The following is a 14,632-nucleotide window of genomic DNA, read 5'->3' on the forward strand; positions in this document are numbered from 1 at the left end:
CACAGGGAGGGGGAAAGCACTCAAATTTTTCTCATTTAATTTGGCAAAAACTAAACAAAAAAAAAGTTTTCAAAAAGTTCCTAAAAAGAGAGTCTTTGGATGGCAATGTGTTTGTCTGTACTCCCTCAACTCAAATTGTAGCTTTCTCTGTTCTATTTGCCTGTGGTGAAATATATCCAACTAAGTGTTGGCTTGACCTTCTGACATCAGGATAAAAGACTTTGTCACATTTCAACATGGTTAACTTTGTGGGCAACCATGGAAAGGAGAACTCAGATAGAAATGATTTGAACATGGCTAGTGGGAGCATTTTCCCTTGTTGTATTAGAAATAAACCAGTGCTCCTGATGGCAGGAAAAGGTTACTGTGCTGTGGGACATGCCTTCTGTGAGATGAGGCTCTGACCACTAATGACACTTGTGCTTTTCATTATGACAGAGGTGTTAACCACATCATGCTGGCTGTGCTCCAGCCCACGCCATTGCAGCCTTCTGCTTCTGCAGCCTTCTTCGTCTTCACCTCAGTTGGCTGTAGAATTCTTCACTTCCTGTCCTAAACTTTTGTGAGGTGTCATGGCTGTTAAACAGCTGCCATATTGCAGGCCAGATGTCGCTGCACTTTAGTGTGTATGAAATGTTCCTCCTATAAAATATTAAATTGTTTAAAAATCTGTTTTGAAGGTTTGTAAAACACTTAGAATTCCTTCAGATGAGAGGGCTATTTGTATACTCTTAAATTGTGTGTGAAAAATGTGCCGAAGTATTAAATACAAAGAGTGAAAATAATGTAGTCCCTCAGTCTCCTGATTGTGAAGGTAAGTTGACAGCTATTTTGAGGGAAACAAGTGGATATAATCCAATTAGACGTTCAAAAATCTGTAACAAGATTTCTAATCAAAGGCCTTTAAAATGTAGTCATTGCATGGATTTTGGGAGTGGGAAGGGTCTGTTTTGACTGAAGTAGGGACTTTATTTAGGAACAGGAAACAAAAGGAAGGAATAAGCATACTTAATTTTATTTTAAATTGTTTAATTGAGGTATAATTAGCATGAAGTGAAGGAAAAGGTCTTAAGAGAGACGTTTGATCAGTTTTCACAAATGCATACCCTTGTGTAACCCCATCCCTATCAGCACCCAGCAATTTCCATCACCCCATCACAGTTTCTTTATGCCCTTTTCCAGTCAGTGCTCACCTTTTTCCACCCTCGAACAACCATTGGTCTGATTTCTCTCATCATAGATTGAGTTTGACTCTTCTAGGACTCCATATAAATAGACTTAAGCAGCATGTACTTTTTTGTGTCTGGCTTGTTTCACTCCGCCTAATGTTTTTGAGACTCACCCATGTTGTTATTTGTATTAGTAATTTGTCCCTTTCTTTTGTTGCTGAGTACTGTTCCATTATATGAATATACAATAGTTTGTTTATCCATTATCCTGTTGATGGATATCTGGATTATTTCCAGTCTTTGGCTATTTTAAATAGTTTCCATGAATGTTCTTGTGGAAGGCTTTTTTTAGACATACATTTTAATTTTTCTCATATAAATATCTAGGAGTGGAATTGCTGAATCATAGGGTAGCTGTAGTCATAGCATAGATGTTTATTTCACGCTTTAAGCAACTGCTGAACTGTTTTCCAAAGAGGTTCTACCATTTTACATTCCCACCAACAATGTACAAGAGTTCTGGTTATTCCACATCTGCTCCAATATTAATTCTTTTTAATTTACCAATTCTAGTGGATGCAGAGTGGTACCTTATTTTTTTAAACTTTTTATTTTCAAATAAGTTTGGATTTACAGGAGTTTTGAAACTTCTGTAAGTTTGGATTTGAAAGTTCCTATAAACCCTTCACCTAGCTTCCCTTAACATTAACATCTTGCATCTCTCTGGTACTTTGATCAAAACTAAGAGATTAAAATATAATGTTATATCAATTACATTTCAGTAAAAATAAAGAGGTCAGCATTGTTACAATACTGTCAACTAACTTGCAGATTTTATTTGGATTTCCTCAGTTTTTCCACTGTTATTGTTATTTTGTTGTTGTCCTAGGATCCAATCTAGGGTACTATACTGCATTTAATTTCATCATGGTTTTAATTTGAATTTTTCTGGTGACTAATGTTGATCATTTTTTTTATGTGTTCATTGTCCATTTGTAAAATTTTTTTTTGTAAAGGGCCTGACCAGATGTCTTATCTTTAAAAAAAAAATTAGGGGTGATTATTTGCCTTTTTATCATGAATTTTAAATAACTCTTTATTTGTTCTGGATGTGGGTCTGTTGTCAGATACATGTGCTGCAAATGTTTTTTTCCAGTCTGTGTCTTTTGATGAGTAGAAGTGAGTATTTATCTTAAGAAGGGAGAATATAAGAGTTCTTATTGATCAGAAAAAAGACTCAGATTTAATATTTTAAAAATTAATCTGGAGAGAAGAACTTATAATGACTTCTTCAAAGATGTAGGTTAAACTAAGCTTGTCTGCACACTGAGATGTAATCCTGTAGGGGGATATATCAGGGATATATCAGGAATGGGTCTCATAATAATAATAGGGATCAATGGCAATAGTAATTGCTAATAACTACTGGGTACTTACTATGTAGTAGACCTTTTGCTTATTGCTTTATAGACATTTCATTTTATGATTATCCATATTTAAAGCAAGGATACCAAAGCTTAAAGAAGTTAAATAATAAATAATAATAGTAAATTAAGGCTAGAAAATGATGAATTCAGGCAGTCTGATTCTAGAATCTGTAGGCTTAAGTGCTGTACCATTCTGACAGGAGGAAATAAAATCATTGAACTTCAGTGTATGTGACTATGAACATGGAAATGAAAGTGTACTGTTTCCTGATATTATTACTGTGACAAAAGGTGAATATTGATCATTTTTTGGAAAACGCTATTTTATCCTTGGATAAAATAGGTGCCCTTCTACGTAGAGCACCATGTATGATTTTTTTAGGACTCAAAACTTCAGTGATGAAATCAGAAAGGTCAACTAAAATTAATAGCGAGAGGAAGAGGAAGAATGTAGTGATAGAGATGTTCAAGAACAAATTATGCAGATTGGAACTGATATATGAGGTTGAGGGGGAATATAACCAACATATAAAAGCATCCAGAGTATCAATAAAATTAGCGTGGCCTTAGGCACTGGATCCCAGGACTATCGCATAAGCTTCTTCCATGAATGAAATCTTAATAAAAGTAAGAACTCTTTTACACAACTTATGGAACTTGTTAACTGAAGAGATAGTGAAGGGTGAAAATACATTCAGAGGAAGGATTGAAAGGTTTATTGAATGGCAGTTCCATGGATTATTTAGGGGAGCTAGGCTGTGATAGAGAAGTGACAGGATTTTAAAGCTGATGTCTCAGAGGACAACTGTGTTCACATTTAACAAATCTCAATGTAAAACTTTACGACATTCTGTATGCCTGAACAATCTGTCTTTTCCAGAATACAGCATTATATTTTTGTTATTGTATATGCACACTCTGACTCAAATGCCCTAGCCCTCTTCATCCTTTAAGACTCAGCTCTAAAGACACCTCTTTTGTGAAGTCTTGCCCAACATTTCCAGGAAGTTAGTTACTCCCTGCTCTGTGCTTCTTGTAATTTCATTTGTTTAGCACCAATTACAGTGTTCAGGCAGTCTTAACAACCTAAATTTTTACTGATAAATGACTGGATGGTAAGTTTTGAGGTCAAAGAGATCAAAGAAGGAGCAAAAAGGTATAATCCTTCTATGTATCCAGAACTAGAAAACTAGATATTGGTTAATTGTAGTGATTCCCATCTCAACTACTATCCCCATTGTGAACTAAGGCTCGGAGAAGTTAAATATTTGTCCATGGTCAAACAGCTGCATAGAAGTATAGCCAGGATTGGAACTCATTGCTGTCTAACTTCAAATCCCATGCTTTTAATTAGTACAACATGAAGACTTTTTGACTCCTGTATCAGTTTACTTTACTCCACACCTGGCTACCATTAAGAATAATTGTAGGGAACAAGGATGTTACTCCTTTCCTTAAGTGCTTTGTGCCTCCTTGACAGGCATCATTTTACTCTTTCTTGTATATACTTTCTAGTTTAATAAGGCCTTTGAGTGCAAGAGTTTCCTTATCTTTATTACTTAGTCCATAGATCTAGCATAGTCCCTTGCACGTAATAGGTGCTCAATGAAAAATTTATTGAATTGAATTAAATCTTGCTGTGCTCCAGTGATCGAACATAGAGGCTGGGCTGTAGCTTAAAAATAAAACTCTCATTGCCTCAGCTTCCTTATAGCTCTCTCCAGTAAGTGATTGGCAACAACATAATCTCATGCCTGTGTTCTGGAATACATTAGCATTTGCTATTTTAATATGTCTTATTTTGGCTCTTTTAGAGAGTTATTACTAAAGAAGTTCTATTAAAAATAGTTACTATGAAAAAACAGCAATTTAAATTATAGAATTGGTCCTAAAGAAGGCAGAAAGTTAAAAGGAAATGGGCTATTCTAGTCCTCTGAAGCCCCAGGGAACAATAAATTTTATACAGTAAATTATATTTTTGTCACTTTTAACATTTTTTAAAAAATAACCTTGCCTTACATATGAGTTTATCCTATATTTAGGAATAATGTAGTAATATATTGTTTTGTTTTTTAAAGAAATTAAAATCTGATTGGGAGGACTAGATAAAGTTAAAAGATGCAACTGATTAAAGATGCAATTGATTTATTTCTACATGAGTGGGAAGCAGTCAGTACTATATGTCTTTAGAAAAATATTTGTGTAACTGATGAAATGGAAGAGGTGATTGAAACCTGGAATGGTTAGAGAGGATTTTGGAGAGAGTAGAGTTATCTGGGTATAACCTGTTTCACAACTGCTCCCAAACAGTTTTTTATGGCTGGAGAAAAACACACCACCTTGCTAACTAGTCTTACTTTAATTTCATAGTTATTAAATTGAAATAAGTCTTGGTAATGCCCAGCAATCTTAGTGTTTTTCTTGTCCATTCACTCTCCTATTCTCACTTTCTCTTTCCTTAAAACCTAATTTTCATTGGTGTAACAAACATGGATCCTTTAAACCTAAGTCAGACCATGTGATTCTTCTGCCTAAAATCTCCCAGTGGCTTTCCTTGTTTCTCAGAGTAGTGCTGCAGTTCTTAAAGTGGGCTCCAAGGCTCTGTGGTCTACCATCCACTCTCCACCCTACCCACTTCTGCCTGCTTACTGTGTGACTTTCTCCTATTCCTCTCTCATTTGTTACCATCACTGGCCTCCTTTCTTTTCCTTGAAAATGCAGAGCATGCTCTTATAGAGGGACTTTTGCATTAACTATTCTTTTGCTTAGAAATTTCTTCCCTCAGATGCCTGTGTGGCTTGTCTCTCACTTTTTTCAAGTCTCTGTTCAAATGTTAGAGAGGCTTTCTCCAACTGCCTATATAGAATAACTATCCCCACTCTGACCACAGTACTCTCTGGCTTCCTTACTCTGCTTTATTTCTTTCCATGTTTTATTATATATATATATATACACACACACACACACACACATTTATATATATATTTATATATATAAATATAATGTATATATGTATACATATATAATTCTTTGTTCAATATATATATATATTTCTTTATCCATTTAGTGTCTGTCACTTCTTGTTTAAATGTAAAGGACTTTGTTTTATTTTGTGTTATATTCTCAGAGCCTGCATGTTGTAGACACTAAATTTTGAATGAATGGATGAATAAACTAGTAGATATTTGAAAGATGGGTAGACATTTGAAAGATGAATTCTAGGAAAGCCATTTCATGTTAGGAAAATGGTATCAGGAAAAAGTAGAGGTGGGAATATGCATGATCTATAGTAGAGATAGTGAGTAGACCAGTATGGCTGGGGCATTGGGTTTGAGTTGGGAGATGGCAGGGCAAGGTTTAGAAAGTTATGGTGGAGTATATTGTGAAAAGTTCTAAAGAACAAACTAAGGTGTTTTATTTGTATGTGAATATAAATATAATGTGAAGTGATTACAGGTTTTAGAAATATGAAATGTCTTCCCTGCCACAGGGACAGAATCCATTAGGCACATCCCTTTGATCTGTCCAGTGTCCCATTGTCAGAGTCCCAGAAGCTTGCCTTATTTTGGAATATAGATGAACATATTTTAATTAATTTTCATTTTTGAGCTGGAAGATACATTTGACATACTGTTCAAACTCCTACCATGGTGCTGTAAATACTTTCATGGTAAGAACCATTGTTTAGCACATTGTCTGCTATTTAGTAGGAGCCAGTAAATATTTTATGAACACTGTTGTTGAGTGGAATCAAATTCCAAAGAATCTGAGTGACTTACCTTAAGGTTGCCCAACAGAGTAGCTCCCAGCTCTAGTCTTTTGGCAACTGTTCTTCATGGTTTCTTTACAGTAAGTGATTCAAGGGATTAACCACATAATCCAGACTTTAGACTTAGATTTTTTCCCCCTTACATAATTAACTATTAAAATACAACAATATTTATTGTATTAGAGGTAAACAATTAAATGAAATATACTTGAATTAAAATGGAATGGAATAGAACTTTAAGCACAAGTTATTTATCTCTAGTTGATTGTTTATTAGGATTATAATCTTATGTAGAATGCAGAGTGAATTTTCTTTACCATAATTTTATCTTGGCCTCTGCTTGGGGGGTACATTAGAATGCCACATCTGTTTCTAGGTGCTTGACAATTTTTTTCTTCTGATTCTTAATTTTCTTATATTTCTTTTTATCAAGAAGAAATGAAATTTATTTCCTTTGCTTTAAGATATCACACATTCAGTGACTTTACCCTAAAAACTGAGACAGGAATCCATTTGTCTGTATGAAAAGTCTTATAGGTGTTAGGAAATCTATTGATTTCATAGAGAAAACTTACTCCATAGGATGTCCCCCCCACCCACCGCTAGCCCTTTCATCTGTTTTTATTGTTGTTATTTTGTGATTAACTTAAATATCTTATAAATTAGCAGCTTGACATCCATATCTTTTCTCACTGCCCCAGATTCTTTACAAGACAATGTTTCTGAGGGAGTATCCTGTAGCAGTTGAAAGGGAGGTTTACATGCTATTCAGATCAGCAGACATTTTCATTTTTTATGACAGGTGACCTTTTGTCTCTTTATGTGAATTTTTTTCCTTTAAAGTATATTTAAAAAAATTTTTTTCCTTTAAAATATTTTAAAACATACATGACCAAGATGAAACAAAACCTAATCTGGGGGGTAAAGGGGGAATAGAAGAGGTATTTTCTCACCGTGATAATTTGGAAGTGGCTTTTTAAGATTAGCATGGAGTTAGTGACTAGTTACATGAACATTTGGAGGGAAGAAGGCCAGTAAGGAAGATGTTGTTTAATCCAGGGCTCAAGTGTTAGTGTTAAGGAGATTTCAGAGAAATAGTAAAGACTATGCAATTGTAAGGGTAGGATTGAGTTTTTGAAGAGTAGTAAGGGAGAAATAAAAATAGCGGTAGACATAAGGTATTTAGGAAGACAAACTGGTTTTAGATGTGTTGGGGGGGGGGAGACAAGCATAGAGGTAGAAATAGCCACCAAGTTGGTGATAATATTAGACAAGGAATTAGAAGAGATGCCAATATTGGAAATAGAATTTTGAACTTTCAGTACTCTAGTGTTCTTTTACCTAAGGACTGTTTGGATCTCCTGCTGGAGCCAGAGTGAGAAGAAACAGGAGGAATGAACATTTCTTTAGCCCATCAGTAAGTTAGTTACTATGTTAACCTTTCATAAACGCTAGTTCAGTGACTCTTACACGAACCCTGTGAATGTATGAATCTCTTTTTCCACATGAGGACATGAAGGGACTTGTTAGCACATGGTAGAGCCGGGGTTAAAGTCAGTATTTTGTTTCCAAAGTCCACTCATTTCCCATTTATATAACATTGATTCTGACACCTAGGAAGGGGAAAACTGGAAAGGAACTTTGGGGATAGGGATTAAAAAATACACAAGGATAACAATTTGGGGATGAGAGGGGTGGTTGGAGAGCATGAAAGAGTTAAGTTGTCCAAGAAAGAAAACAGGGAGTTGCTTTGGCACTGTGAGAATCTGATTATTTGACTAGTAATATTTATCCCAAACCAGGATATATCAATGTGAAATTGATTCTATTTGAGATCTTTTTGCAATTGTCTGGTGGCTGGTATGGTTGAGATTTTCTTTCAGTATTTCATATACTCAATACATAATATAAACATATTCCCACCTTTGGCTAAAGATTCCATGAGGGATAGCTACTGAAATTGTCAGAATTTGGAAGGGTTCTAATTATAATATCCCATCACACTCCAAATTAGCAGTCAGATCACAGCAGAGTTTGAACCATAGAGGAAGAACATTTTGACTTGTCAGCCAGAATATATAGCTACTACACAAAGATATCATCTCAACTGTTTAACATTAAAAGTCGGCTGTGCAATATTAGGTTTAGCATATGGAATTGCCAATATTCCACCATCTTTAACAAGAATAACAAAATAATAAGAGCAATAATTTATTCTCATTACTAAATCACAAGGACTTATCCTTGTGATTTAGTAATGCTTACCATGACTATTTCATTTAATTTTCAGAGTAAACTGTGCTATGGATGCTATTTCCTCCTTTTAGAGATGAGGCTAAGAAATGCTAAGTGTTGTCCATGGGCATATAGGTTGAACAGTAGCAGAGTTCATATTGTAATTGAGATCTCTCTGACTGAAAATGCCCTGCCTTTCAGTATACTAGTTTTATTCCTTGTGGAGAACTCTAACAGTGAAGACATTTGTAGTAATAATTACCTGCCTGCAGTATTCATCTCATGTGGAATATGTTATTTACATTTTAATTAAGCCATGCAGAAATGGATATCTTGCCTCTGTTGCTGCAGGTACCTTCCTAATGTGGCTGTTAGTTTAGAATAACTTTATTCTGAGGTCAATCTAATGTAGTATTCCCTCTTTCTTTGCCTTACAAACCCCTTCTCTAGACACTTTTGCTTTTGTTGCTTAAATATCCTTTTGGAAAATAGGGAGGCTGTTTAAAAGAATATATCAATAAGAAAAGATTTCTTTCTTTTCTTTTCATTGTTTCTTTTAAAGTAAGCTACTGAAGTTGCTATTTAAATAAGTTGCCAGAAACACTGGAATTAGGGAATACTAAACCATTGCTCCTAGGGGAAATACAAGCTCCTGTGAGTTTCTTCTCATATTTTCAATCAATACATAACCTTGTTTTATATGTGTTGCTGTTTACAGACATCTTATTTAATAAGTACTTCGTCAAATAATTCCTACAAATAATTATGTTACCAAACTAAACTCAGATCTGCTTTCCTCTGTACAACAAAGCCAATCTGCTGACACCCAGTTGTAGTGAAGGAAAGTACAGCATTTATTGCAGGGCATCAAACAAGGAGAATGGGAAGCTAACACTCAAAAGACCTGAACACCCTGATGGCTTTCAGGGAAGGACTTTTAAAGGCAACTTTAGGGTGAGTGTTTAGGGTGTGTGATTAGTTAGGGTTAGCAGAGACTTTCTTCTGATTGGTTGGCAGTGCAGTAACAGGGCAGTGTTTCCAGAATTTTAATCGTCAACCTTCTGGTTCCAACCAGTTGGGAGTCTACGTGCTTGTGGTCAGCATGTGGTCACCATCCTCCACCTGGATGGGAGGGGGGGTCTAGTCTTAGTTTCTGCAGAACAGCTAAAAAATATGCATCATATTGTTTTGTATATCCCTTGAGGAAGAACTTAGACTCTGTATTATTGCTGACTATTGTTTAAGCTATCATTACTTTTCTTGATTGACTACATTTTTTAGTTTCTGCATTCTCTCATGTTTCAAATTGTTAACTACTTGTGCCTGCTCTTTGGAACTCAGGGAAGGCTGAGGAGACTAGAGCTTTTTTTTCCTACAAACAAGAAATGAGGGGCACAGAAGAGCTTTTGTATCTAGGAAGTCTCTGAAGGGTCCTGCTCAGTTTCAATTGTATGTATTATGTTTTTTATAATAAAACACTAGGTAAGAAAAATGTAACATTCTCTTGACCCTGGGTAGTGTGACTAACTTTTTTTGGCTTTCAGCCTCACCACTACACTTTTTAAAAAAATTGGTCATCATCTCATGAATCTACAAATTTGCCCACTTTTTCATCTTTTCCATAGCTTCACCACACGCTATAGATGTTATTTTAGCACTATCTGGAGTGGCCTCTTTTCTCTGGAGGTACTATGTTACTGATTCATTAACATCGAACTCTAAGGCCAACAGAACCAGAACTTACTGCCTGATGGAAGCTTATCCACTACATGCAGTCCTTCTGGAAGACACGTCACAGCTTTCTTGCACTTACGTATCATAGAGAGCACTTTAGCACTATGCTTGGAGGCCATGTTAGTGATATCACTAACAAAAAGTACAAAAATGAGAAAATGTGGCACAAAAATAGACTGAGAAAAGCATGCTTGTTTGCAGTTTGAGAGCGGAAACAAGAAGACAGATTGTCACCTTGTCTGACCTCAGTTGGGAACATGAGAGTGGGATGTCTGAATTTTTGCTGTTCTGCATATGTCTGCAAATGAGCACGAAAGCACCATGAGTACTGACTTTAGGGTTATAAATACATTTTAGCAAGTAGACAAATTTGCAAATACAGAATCAGCAAAAATAGCATCAAAACTGTAATTGGATTATTATAAACCAGTTATTTATGCATTACAATTTTCAGACTTTTATACTGTTTTTAATGAATTAGGAAAAATAAGGTAACATCTTAAAGTTATCACATGCTTTAACTGTGTATTTCTCAGAGTAGCCCTGTAAAGAAAAGAGCTGAATTTATTATCAGGTTACTGTTAGACAAACAGAAGCCGAAGTAAAGCAATTATTTTAAAATCACAAAACAAGCTACTGGTTAGTCAAAAAGTAACTGTGGCAAAACAGCACCAAACTGGCAGGGTTTTTTTCCCCTCCTACTTCTGTTAGTACTACCCAACACCTCTTACTTTTTTTTTCTTTTTTTGAGAGCTTGCTGATGGAAAATGATTTCTTTGAGACTATAGTCTTTTTTCCTTTATTTCTTATGCCTGCTCAAAGGTATGTGTTTATTTAACAAATGTTTATTGAAGGCTTTACCTAACAATATTTACAGTTTTTAACATTTGTGTAAAAAGTATGATGTGGTGGTTAAAATCTCAGGCTATGGAACTAAGTCTAGTTCAAATGCTGGCTCTACCTTTATTAGCTATATGGATTTGGGCATGATATCTATCATCCTTAAATCTATTTCTCCATTTCTAAAACTGGTGAAATAATAATATATTGTTTTATAGAATACAAACTTGTGGTTGCCAAGAGGGTGGGGGGTGGGAAGGGATAGAATGGGATTTCAAAATGTAGAATAGATAAACAAGTTTATACTGTATAGCACAGGGAAATATATACAAGATCTTATGGTAGCTCACAGAGAAAAAAATGTGACAATAAATATATATATGCTCATGTATAACTGAAAAATTGTACTCTACACTGGAATTTGACACAACATTGTAAAATGATTATAAATCAATAAAAAATGTAAAAAAATAAAACAAACAAAAAATAATATATTGTTTTATATATACTATAAGTAATTAATGTATAATTCATATATATAAATAATCATTAGGTTGCCATGAGAGGTAAATGAGATAATTTGTATAAAATGCACAGCACATTGCTAGACACATAAAAGCATTTTATAAGAAATATGCATTATTATTACAAAGAACTTTTTTTTTTTAGTGGAAGTACTGGGGGTTGAACCCAGGACCTAGTGAATGCTCAGCACACACTCTACTACTGAGCTAGACCCTCTCTTGTCAAAGAACCTATTTTAAATGAGAACACAGTGTTTGTATCACCTTTGTTATTTGTTATTTGTTTGTTTTATAATGAAGTCTCAGAGAAGTTAAGGAATTTGCTTTCTAGACTCCACCATTATGTAGTTGTCCCTCCTATAAAATTATAGTGAACACTGTTTTTCCACTGCTAGAGTATTAGTTACAAGATAATGTGGTAAGTCACTCAAAATGAAATGTGAGCAAGGATTATGTTTGTTGCCTTCATGGTTGATTTCCTGGTTGCCCAATCCATTGACTGGCACATAGTATGTCCCCAGTGTATGACTACTGAATGAATAGATTACATGTCAAGGTCACAATTTTTTATTTGTGGAGGAGTAAATCAACCTCCTATTTTCCATTTACATTCTTATTTCCCAATATTACTGCCATTATACCCATGCTTCTTAAGCATTAACCTAGATTAAAAAAGTAAAGAATAGAAAGATACACAAACACAGCTCCTATTCAAGGAGCAGTGCAGTCTGTTACAGATAGCAGATGAATAGTGTATTACTTTCCTGTGGTTGCAGTAACAAACTACCACAAACATAGTGGCATAAAACAATAGAAATTTATTCCTTCACAGTTCTGGAGGCCAGAAGTCCAAAATCAAAGTGACATCAAGGAGGCTCCATTTGAAAGCCCTTGGGAAGATTCTGTCTCTTGCCTCTTCCAGCTTCTGGTGGCTCCACGTGTTCCTTGGTTTGTGGCTGCTTCACTCCAGTCTTTGTTTCTGTGGTAAAATTGCTTCCTCCTCTTCTGTCTGTTCTCTGCATGTCTCTTATCCACTTGTCATTGGACTTCGGGCCCACCCAGACACTCCAGGATGATGTCATCTCAAATCCTTAACTTAATTACATCTGCAAAAACCCCTTTTTCAAATAAGGTAACGTTCACAGGTTCCAGGGCTTTGAGATGGATATTTTGAGGGGCTATTTTTTAGCCTACCACAGCAAGCAACAGCTGTCAAGTCTGTTTTTATGAGGGTACAAACAGTTCCTTACTTCAGGTGTGAGAAATGATTATGTTGCCAACTACAACCAGGGAGATGGCAGTATGTACAAAACACAGCTCAGTCATGCTTAAAAATTGTCTTTTTAAAGTATATTAAGTTTTGAATATCTTCCCAGCCACCCATGCTAAGTTCTTTTTGAGAAATTTAATATGCTGTTCCCTTCCTCACAAGCGCTCCCCCATCCCCAACCCCCCCTAGGAAGGATAGTGGAATACAGGCTCTGATACCAGATTGCTTGGCTATAAATCCCTGGCCTTACCCCCATCATTTACTAGTCATGTGGCCTTTGGTAAATCCTGCCTGTGAAATGAGGATTATAATAATTAGTTATCTCATTGGGTTGTTGAAAGGATTGAATGAGTTAATACATGTAAATTACTTAGTATAGTGCCTGACACAGAGTAAGCACTTAGTTAATGAATATTAACTATTGTTAGCTACTGTTGTACATACCTTTGTTAGAGATACAGGAGAAATGTAAGACATTGTCACTTTCCTTGATGTCTCTAAAATCCTGTGGAAAATACAGGGCTAATATAGCTGACTTCTAGTTGTAGGGTGAGAGACAAAAATTAAGGAGTCTGTATTAGAGGTTGTTATAGTAAATCTCATGTGAGATGAGGATGCCTGAACCAGTGCTGTGATAGGGAATGGAGTAGAAGGGTAGGATATGTGAAGAATTTTGATGGTAAAATAGACCAAGATTTAGCAACTTAACTTTACCTTGTTATAGAGGGAAAAACTATCTTTCTTAGTTCCACTCTATTTCTAAAACCAGCTTTGGTTAGCCTTTTTCTCTAAGGTGAATTAATTATAAGATTCCATCCAGATCTCAAGTTTTCTCAATCTGGACTCTTCTGATTTTTGAAGAAATCCTCCAGGTCCAACAATTTGTTTGGGTGAACCGAGTGCCAGAAACCTAACCTAGTACCAACCTCTATTGTCGTCTGAATTATTCTTTGCTGAATAATCTACCCATACACCCACTCCCTTCTGCCCATAAGCTCTTGAAACACATGAGCTGGGTCTTAAATCTCTCTATATGAGAGAGGACTTCTTGAATAAATTATACACACTTACATTTTTCTGTAAATACTTATTCTCTTTCCAATCCCTTTCTCTGATGAAAACAGGGAAATAGCCAAGAAGAAAGAGCAAAAGTCTTGAGAAAAGAGGTGTCTGTTGTTTCTTTTCTTTAAACAGTGTGATCTCACAGTAGTTTTCTACTTTGTAAGTATGCAGCAAAGTACACACTTATTCAGCCAGATACATCAACATTATTATCTTAGCAACTGTTCTAGTTTCTCTGATAAATCTAATAAAATGTTATTAAAATTAGTAACCCAAACAAAAGTGAAAGTGGAATCCACTTAGGAAATAAAGTTGAAGATAAAATTAAAACAAAATTAGAACATTCTTACTTTATTTTCATAGTTCAGCCTTCATATAGTTGTTATTCATTCAAATAAGATAAATCTAACATTTCATCTGCTATACTGAACACCAGAATAACAAAACTAATACCATAAAGTTTTCCCATTAATAAAGGTTTGATGTTATCTTTATTCAGCATCAGTTCCCTGCTTCTAAAATAGTACATTTGCAATCAATCTTTAGTTAGTGGTTGTAGCTGGAGAGCTATTTATTAATAGTAAATGGGAACAGGGTATTAA

The 14,632-nt window shown here is 35.2% G+C and overlaps 1 protein-coding gene across 1 annotated transcript in view; it reads left to right on the forward strand.

Annotated features, from left to right (window-relative positions):
- HPSE2 (heparanase 2 (inactive)) overlaps nt 1-14,632 on the forward strand; it is a 563,834-nt gene that overhangs the window by 158,009 nt on the left and 391,193 nt on the right.

Source organism: Camelus ferus, chromosome 11 (genome assembly GCF_009834535.1).
Source record: "Camelus ferus isolate YT-003-E chromosome 11, BCGSAC_Cfer_1.0, whole genome shotgun sequence".
Taxonomy (NCBI): Eukaryota; Metazoa; Chordata; class Mammalia; order Artiodactyla; family Camelidae; genus Camelus; species Camelus ferus.